A 9149-nucleotide genomic window follows, 5' to 3' on the forward strand; every position below is an offset into this window, starting at 1 on the left:
GCCCCTCTCGACGGCCCTTGTTCTTATATGTCATATGTACCTGATCCTTTTGGAAGACGACACGATACAAAGCTCATGGTCTTTACAGCTGCTCTGAGGACGTAGAAAACCCTCAGCTTGTATTGATTCATACAGTTATTGATCATATTTGACTTTTGGGGTTTGCCAAGAATGTGGCACTGCAACAAAAATGGTTTCTATAAAAATCTCAGGTGTATTATTACCTATAACCGAACACGATTCTTTTCTGTGTACTGCATGTGTAGGAACCTGGTCGCGTGTGTGTGTGTGTGCGCGCGTGTGTGTGCGTGCATGTGCATGTGTGTGTGTGTGTGTGTGTGTGCGCGTGTGTGTTTGAGGTTTACAGGCCTTGTCCCGGCTCTATCCTGCCCCTCGTCCCTCGCAGGCCGGTGAAGAGGAACCTCCGGTGGGACTCGCTTTTCACAACAAAGCCCCGTTTGGTATGTGACACGCTCAGTGTCTAACTGGCCTGGCAGATACCAAACGCCTCTCAGCGCTGACTGTGTGACCGGGCGGGGGGGGGGTATTTATGGCTTCATAAACGTCTGGTTTGGGGGATATGGCTTCCAGTTTCCCCACGGGAGGTCACTTTGTGCCGTTGTCCGCTCTGTCAACACGTCAGACATGCAAGTGAACCAACGGCATCTGGGAATGTGGGGCAAAGATGATGCCCTCTGAAGTGTTGACCGAATCCTTCTCCTTGTCAATATGTGTGTGTGTGTGTGTGTGTGTGTGTGTGTGTGTGTGTGTGTGTGTGTGTGGTACTTTCCGCGTACGGTGCTAATCCCTCTAAGTGGGGGTTTTCACACTCTGCTGCTTCGTCCTCCGCTGCATCGCACTCTCAAGAGGCGGGACGCACAGCAGCCGTGACGTGACGTGTCCGGAGGTCTGTGTGGGCCTCGCACCTTCCCTCCGGACTCACCTCTCGCTCGACCACCGGCAGCAGACGCATTCACACGTCGGCACAGGCGTCCTCCGAGGGGCGGCAGGAGGAGGTGGAGTGGAGTCGAGGGGGGAAACGAAACCTCTCATCTGATGCTGTTTACTCCATCGCATTTTAACGGGGACTCCTTTCACTCCCCTCTATTCATCTGACTGCCGTGCACACACACAACACTTGGAACCTGAGTTGGGTTCGCTTGACACATCTCACGCGTCTTTGGGCTTTTTATCGGTTCCGCCAAAAGCGCGAGTCGCCTCTGAACTCTTTTTCTCTGTCTGGGGAAGAAGCGGAAGCGAAGACCAGTTGGGCATCAAGCGGCCTAATGGCTCATCCACTTCATCCGCATGACTGCAGTCTGTTTGTCGTCTTCTTCTTCTCTCTCTGCTCTTGTTTCCTGCGTGTCTCTCCCCGGACTCCCAACTTTTTAAAAAAAGTTACAGTAAAATAGCCCAAAAATGTCTGTGAATATGAAGCTACGTCCAAGCAGCCCGTTAGCTTAGCACAAGCAAGATTCACACTTTGTGTGTGCCACAGAGTTCGGATCCATCGTTGTCTTAGCAAAGGACCTGAATACGTCTTCCATCATTGATGGATTTCAAATCAATTTGAAGCGGGAAATGAAGACGCAGCAACACTGACGGCAGACATTTGAAATATCACCAGCTGGGATTTTCTTCTTTTTTCAGGCCTCTCATCTGATGTGACGGTCACACAAAACTCACATCCTCCCCGCTCGTGTCAAAATCGAGACGCTTATCGGAGCCGGATCTTGGCGTCTGAACACTCTGACTGACTCTGTGGCCGCTGACACTGTCGCTGGACAGGGACCCCGGCCAAACACCCCCCCCCCCCGGAGGAGCCGGAGAGTCACCGTTTACAATGCTGGGTTTTCTCTCTCCATTTCATGCTCTCATACTCCCCATTGTCCCCGAGCTTTCACAGCTCGCCGTCCGTGCGGCTTCAAAACCACCACGTGACATTGCCTCATCCATCCTCTTGTTTGCAAAAAAAGCGCGCCCCTGCTTCTTCTACCTCCGCCCTGTTTTACTGTGTGTCGTTTTTTTCCCTCAAACATTTTATCTGTGCACGCTATCCGGCGCTTCTCTCTCTCGGGGCCTCGTCGTTCTCCGACTCCTCGCACTCGCCCGCACTCGGTTCGAGACCCCCCCCCCCCCCCCCCCCCCCCGCGTGTAAACAGCGCGTGCATCAGCGAGACTGATCTTGTCTTGTCCTCGGCGTTGACTGTTTTGTCTGTGGGAATCACCATGATGCGCCGAGATCCCGCCGATGTGTGCGAGCGGACGTCGTCCACTCTCCCTCGCTCGTCTGTTTTGACAGCCTGCAAACATCAGTCCAGAGATCTCGTCCTCTTGGCGGAATGAAAGGCAGCGGAGGGGCCGGTGTGTCCACACACTGCACGATGAGGCAATGCCAACTAATGACGTCATCGCGACATCACCTATGCCGCGTGGCGATGATTGATGAATGATCCACCTCATTAGACTCTAGATGTCCCTAATGTAACGACATCACGATGATGTCAACCATGTGATCGGACATCATTTTTTCCCTACAAACTACATTCGACCATTGTGGTCCGGTGTGCATTGTTCGGATGCCGTTGTTGGGACGAGCGCATGTTCACGTGCAAACACACGCATGCATATTGTTAACTCGGTACCTCTCCACTGATGTCTTCTTGGAGATACGCACACACACACACACGCGCGCGAAGGCGGGGCCACGTGCAAGCTTTATGAAATGAGTGTTATTGTGAAGTGGCGAAACAGTCATCACTGCCCCGGACCATGTGATTTAAGGATCACAGTCTGACCACACTCGCTCCGTCTGCCTCCGCAGGAGCTGCTGTCGCCGGGCCCGCTGCTCGGCGTCTCACTCCGCCCACTGCACGCACTGTATTTGTTTTCCGCTGGTTCCTAAGTGACGGCGATGTTGACAGTTTGCACAGAAACTCCAATTTTTTGTAATTTTCTGGCGGCACCTGGTGGTGAAGTTGCAAAACCGCAACCAACTGAGAACCCGACGGGGGACACTTTATGGTGGCGCACCCCTAATTCCAATTTCCGGTCTGCGGCAGCGCGAACGAGACGTATGTTGAAACGTTTTGGTGCAACAACCGTATTCAACACGACGTAGCAAACATGGCGACTCACACGGAGGTCGGGTGAACCCCATGTCACTATACTTGACTCATTCAGAGTTGAAGAAAAAACATTGGTTCTTTGTTGCAGGTGATTATACATATATGAACACATAGTTATGGACAATATATTCAATTCCTGTGAATTAATTCTCCTAAATATTACACACTGCAGCTTTAACCAGCAAGTAAACCTGGCCCAAACACAACTTGTGCCTTTAGTGGTTTTGTCCCACAGGGAAAGTGGGTCACTTTTGTCACACTGATTTTCAGTGGGTGGCGTTGCAGTGTAAAAAACCCAACAAAACCCATGAGGGGCTGTCTCTGTCTACCATCTCTTTTCACAGCGGTGACCTCCACCTGCAACACTCGCCTTTGTAAACACGAAGCCGCGCCGCAGCTCATTAAGCGGACCACACAAGGAGCGAGAGGAAGCTCGCGAAATGGAGAGGAGCGAGGGAGAGGAGCGAAGGGGAAGAGGAGTTCGCGGCCCCGGTGTTTTTCGCAGAGGAGAAAAATAGATACAGTGAGCAATTTTTTTCCGCCCATAAAAACTCATCATGTATGTTCACATCACCTCGGCTCCGTCCAGCGTCAAGCGCGCGACCCTTCACACCTCTCGCCCGCGCCGCTTGTCCTCGCTCTCTCCCTCTCGCAACGTGGCCGTCAAAGGGAGTTTGGTTCATTTTTCTTTTTATATGCAGTTTCCATCGTGCTCCACTCCCTCTGTGGTTCCGGCACGGCTGGCCAAATGGCTGTAAAAGGCCCAAAAAGACATCAGAGGGGGAAAAGAAGGCAAGAGCTAGTCGCTGGCCTAACAAAATCCCCAGCATGCTCCGGTTCAGCGCCCGTTGTGACGGGCGAGGCAAATGGCCCAGTTGGGGGCCCAGTTCCAAACTATTGCCTTCGCAGGAGAGATCGGGTCAACGGCGAGTCAACCAACCTCCGACATGTGGATTCAGTCTGCATTTACGTCGCGGGAGGATTCGTCTCAAGTACGCTGGTGAGAATATGCAAAAGACAAGGAAATAGGAGTAAACACATAAAAAAAATAAAAAAAAACAAGAGCATAACTCAAACTATAGCAGCTTTGGTCAAATAAAAAAAAAAAAACGAAAGCAGAGTCATCATAAAAAACAACTATTCAGCTGCTGCGTTTGCTAAAAATGACGGCTTTTGAAAATGCACGCGTTGGGTTTTTCCTGCAGCCTGTTCCATCTGGATGTGAGGCGAATGAAAACAGAGACGAGAAGCAGATTTTTGTCCTTGTTTCGTCGCGGCTTATTACGGTACAAGAAACAATCCTAACAAATCTGTGTCAGTGTGTGTGTGTCCTCTGACCAGGGGATGTGTCTCTGCGGTCCAGGCTGTCACCTGAGATACAACGGGAAACCCACGGGACCCGGATCCCTGATACGGATTTCAGAGCCGCACCTCCTCCTTTTAACACACTCAATCAAATGCAAAAGAGAAAAACCAAACCTCTCAGCTGACATGTAGCGCAGAGTTTTATATTTACACCCATGGCTTTAGCTCATAACCAGAATCCCCAGGAAGTAAGTCTGTACCGGACCAATCTGCGCATCAGGATTTACGACCAAAGCAAAAAGTTCAATGCCGATGTCGGAAAAGTAGCTCGTCGTGTATGCGGCGAGACCGGATGGTGAAGTCGTACAGAGGAGTTGGAACGGACCTGCAAGGATTTTTTTATTCACTGTTATTCACCAACACAACCACAATTTCCCTAAACTTGTTTCATGCAATATTCTAGAAAGCAGGAACTCTTTACTCCTTCTCCTTCATGTTTGTTTCTTTCGACAGATCCTGTCAAAAGACCCCAAAACCAAAATGCTTCACAGCCCTTCCCCAGGCCGTCTGTGGCTCTCGGCCCCCCAGGCCCACTTGTTCCTACTGAAGACGGTAATCTTAGGAAACTTTGAAAAATTTACACAGAAAGAAAAATTAGTTCCTTAAACGCGTGGGCACTGCAGTTTTTAGTCCAACAAAAAAATAAATCCTCAATCATTACTAAATGGTTCATTCAAGTGCTATTTCCACCTGTGGATGTGGAGTGATAGTGTGTATTTACATCACAAAGCGATAGACTGGATGGACTTCCATGGACAGTCGAACAGAGAAATAAGTGAAGCCTGAAGCCTGTATTCTCTCGGATGACCAGCAGAGGGCGACTCACTGGTTGCAAAAAAAGTCTATGAGAAAATGATTCTACTAAACATTTTCCTGAGGAGGTTTATGATCTCAATCGATTCATTTAAATCGTGGGGACATTTTTAAAGTAAAATAGACGATAAAGCACCGTAGCGTGGATGCTGCGTGATTGACGGCTGGTCCGTCCAATCGGTGCACGGTGGCATGTGTAGGGGAGGGGGGGGGCGCACAGTGGACGAAATCTCAGTCAATTCTACGACCGGTTTCAAAAATCCCAACATGCCGCTGGTCAAAAGGCAAATGTCGAGGCTTCAAAACTGCAGTGATGGTGGGTTGCCACTAGGCTTGGCCACTCCGAAATAAATATTGTATCACCTAGCCATTTGTTTCCCATGAATTTTCTCAGCAGACTTCAATTTTAAGAATTCCTGTAGGATTCATCCGAACGCACTGTCCTCTCAGCTCTGGCCCCGGTGCACAATGGGTCACTTGGGTCTCGCCGCTCCGCTCGGCCGGGTCACCGCACAGCTCCGGAGGTTAAATGGCTGCAAGGACACGCATCAATCACCAAAAACACTTGGTGAAAACTGGCCTGACGCTCTCCCACTCGACTGTCCTGACCCCCCCCCCCCCCCCCGCCCTCCTCGGCTGCGCTGGCAGCCGTGCCCGAGAGTCGGCATGTAAACCATGTAGGCCTGACACCAGTTGTTTTGACTGAGAGCACTGAGGCACTGGCTCATTGTGCAACACAAGGCGAAGGCTTCAGCCACGGCACCCGGAAAATCCCTCCTGGACACCCGTCCCTCCTCCCTGCTGCGAACTGACCTCTTCCAGGATGGAAGTGTGGAGACATTTCTCCTTCAGGAAGGTGCAGGTGAATCATACCAGAAAGAGAGAAAAACCCGATACGCATAGCGGAGTGTATTTCACACACAGTGTTCCTGTGAAACGCACACCCCCATTCGAGTCATCTGACAGTTTTGAGAAGCCATATCTGAAAAACAACGCGACCACTTGAATCCACCCAAGAATCATTTTCATTGAAAAGTCAACAGTGGAATAAAGATTGGTGAATAGTATTAAATCGACACTCGAGTTGTTTGAACGATGTGGCACTTGATATAGATCATAATAAGAGCGATACGGTCGGTTTGTTCCAAATGTGGGTCGAAAGAGATTACGTTACATCAGCAGCGCTCTGGATGTCGGTCTGCGGTTTACGACGGAATACCTCAACAACCTTTTGACGGATTGGAAATTTAGTTCGGACAGTCATCTTCCTCAGAAGATTAGACTCTTCGTAATCCCCTCACTTTCTCTTTTCTTTTTTTCGTACCTTGCGCCACCATGAGGCTCACGCTTGTGGTTTGGAATGAAGTGTCAGAAACCTGGAGCACACATCGGGATGAACTGTAATAACTTTGGTTTCCTTCACCTCTCCACCACCAGACAAGGAGTCGAGTACTCGCGTTGCTAAAGAGCTTTTAATGTGTGTGTGTGTGTGTGTGTGTGTGTGCGTGTTATCTTGTTTCCACGTTAACGCAGCATCCTGACCCACTTCTTGCACAGACAGGCCGCTGAGACGTTCTCTGTCTGTCTGTCTGTCTGTCTGTCTGTCTGTCTGTCAGTCTGTCTGTCTGTCCGACTTCTTCATGCATATACGCTCCGAGCTCGTGCACTGGGACTCCTCCAGGCAGCAGGGTGTGTCACACCGCTGCATGCTTGTGACATTAACGCGCAAACTAAAAAATCCTGCCCCTGGTTCGGTCGCAGGCCGTTTCATAATTAGATTTCAAATGTTTGTGCCGTGCGAGGACACATCGAGCCTCTGCCCCGTGACTCCACTATGTCACGTTGAATGAATGCAAAAGTAGGTGAGAAAGATTTTGTACATTATAATTTGGGTGTAATGCGCGACAGCTCCGCGGGCTCAGGCCCCAGATGGAGAGAGGTGGAAAGTGCGAAGACGACGGAGGCGAATCCGATCTCCCCACCCGGGCCACGGGGTCTTCTTCCCTCATCAGGGCCGCGTTTGTTTTTTCTAAACTACCGCGCTGACTGAAGCCGCTTCGACTCTGAACTCCTTCTGACATCGGAGAGAGGATCCCAGTGAGAGTTCAGAGAGCGAAGGCCATGAGCTCCCACGTGGGATCGGAGCCGTGAGCGGCGCACTTGTGTTTTGTTGTCGGGGTGGTCTCGAATAAATGATCCCCCTCGCAATTCTTTTTGCCGCCCAGATAATGATTCAGTAGAGTTGCAAAGCTCCACACGGTGGTTTAACAGCTTTTGATTCCAGTAAAGGCCCAGCCTGCGCGCCCTGCCAATAAACAAACATACTGTAATTAGGCTACTTAGAAAACCTAAAAAGTTGGGACTTGGCGGTGCTCACTCATGGTGGTCTTTAAAAAATCATGATTTTTCATCTGAGGCATACAGACTCCTCCAAATGACCTGAACGTGCAGCAACTTCCAAATGTGCTCCGCTCATTGGCTCTCCACCGTGCCGGATACACATGTGCTATTGGAAGACACCGTTTTCACATTCATCTGCTGAAGAGGTTAAGTTTCTCTGTGTTAAACCTCACGTTAACACGCGTGCACGTGAGGTGGCTTAGTGACATTGCTGGGGCTGGATCGGCCATCAGGCAGCAGCCCCCCCCCCCCAAACACCCCAGACTCCAGAAGTTCTCTGAGCGAAATTTCTTTGACAGCAGAACTGTGAGGGAGCAGTATTCGCTACAGTAGCAATTCCACATTATTGGCTGTAAACCTATAATATTGCGGCGGTGTCCCGCGGAGGGGCCCTGAGGCACAAAAATGTAGGTTTAAGAGCGTTGTAATTTCAGTCTACTGTACACTGAGGACAAATGATGCTTATTCCCACATAAAGTCACATCTAATGAAATCACAAACAGACGTTCCGGAGTGGAAGTTGCACTGTACTTAATAGAAATTTGGAGGGGCGTCAGTTTACATCAATGTTTCTCCCCAGGGGTCCTACAATCCAACCATGGAGATGACAAGCTACTCCTCGTGCAGTACGTGACTTGAACTCCGACTCCGAGTTGAATATATTTACATCAGGTGGACCCGACCTCCGTGTGAGTTGCTCAAAACGCTCCAGAATATGTCGCTTTCTCGTTGAACTTTCAGCGCTGCCGGAAACAGGGAATGGAATTAAGCGGTGCGCCACCATAAAGTGTCCCCTGTCAGGTGCTCAGTTGGTTGAGGTTTGCAACTTTACGCCAGAAAAATGGAAAAGTTTTTTAAAAAGAAAAATAAACTTGTCATTATGATGTTTAAACTGATTGTACAATGTGATGGCGATAAGAAAAACTGCATCGTCTGTACTGATATTGGTTTTCATATAAGACCTGCTTTCATCACGATATTCTCTTGGCCACCGGGACGCATTTTTTTCTTGATTTTACGGCACCTATTGTGTAACCAAAACAATCTATCCTCCAGTGATGAAAATGGCAGACAATGGAACAGCAGAATTCTTCTCCTCCGTTTCCTGTGGTGTTGACAAACTCCCTCAGGAGAAGACTGAGGAAAAGTACCTGCGTCCTCATTGACTGCTACCGCAGCGTCTTTACGTCAGTGACCAAAACATTATACCAACCTGGTGCAGACTAAAATATGTCAAAAAATATGGTATGGATTGCCATTAACATTTGGAAAGGACACCCTTGTCCCTCTCTGGATGAATTGTAGAACTTGTGGTGCTTCATCATCAGCAGGTCAAAATCACAATTTGCCCAAATTGGCATTCATAAAGTCAATGAAATTCACTTTCCATCATGGTATTTAACTTGTTGGTTCTGCTTAAAAACCATAGGAGCAACAACAGAC

This window comes from Scophthalmus maximus, chromosome 15, assembly GCF_022379125.1.
Source record: "Scophthalmus maximus strain ysfricsl-2021 chromosome 15, ASM2237912v1, whole genome shotgun sequence".
Classification (NCBI taxonomy): domain Eukaryota; kingdom Metazoa; phylum Chordata; class Actinopteri; order Pleuronectiformes; family Scophthalmidae; genus Scophthalmus; species Scophthalmus maximus.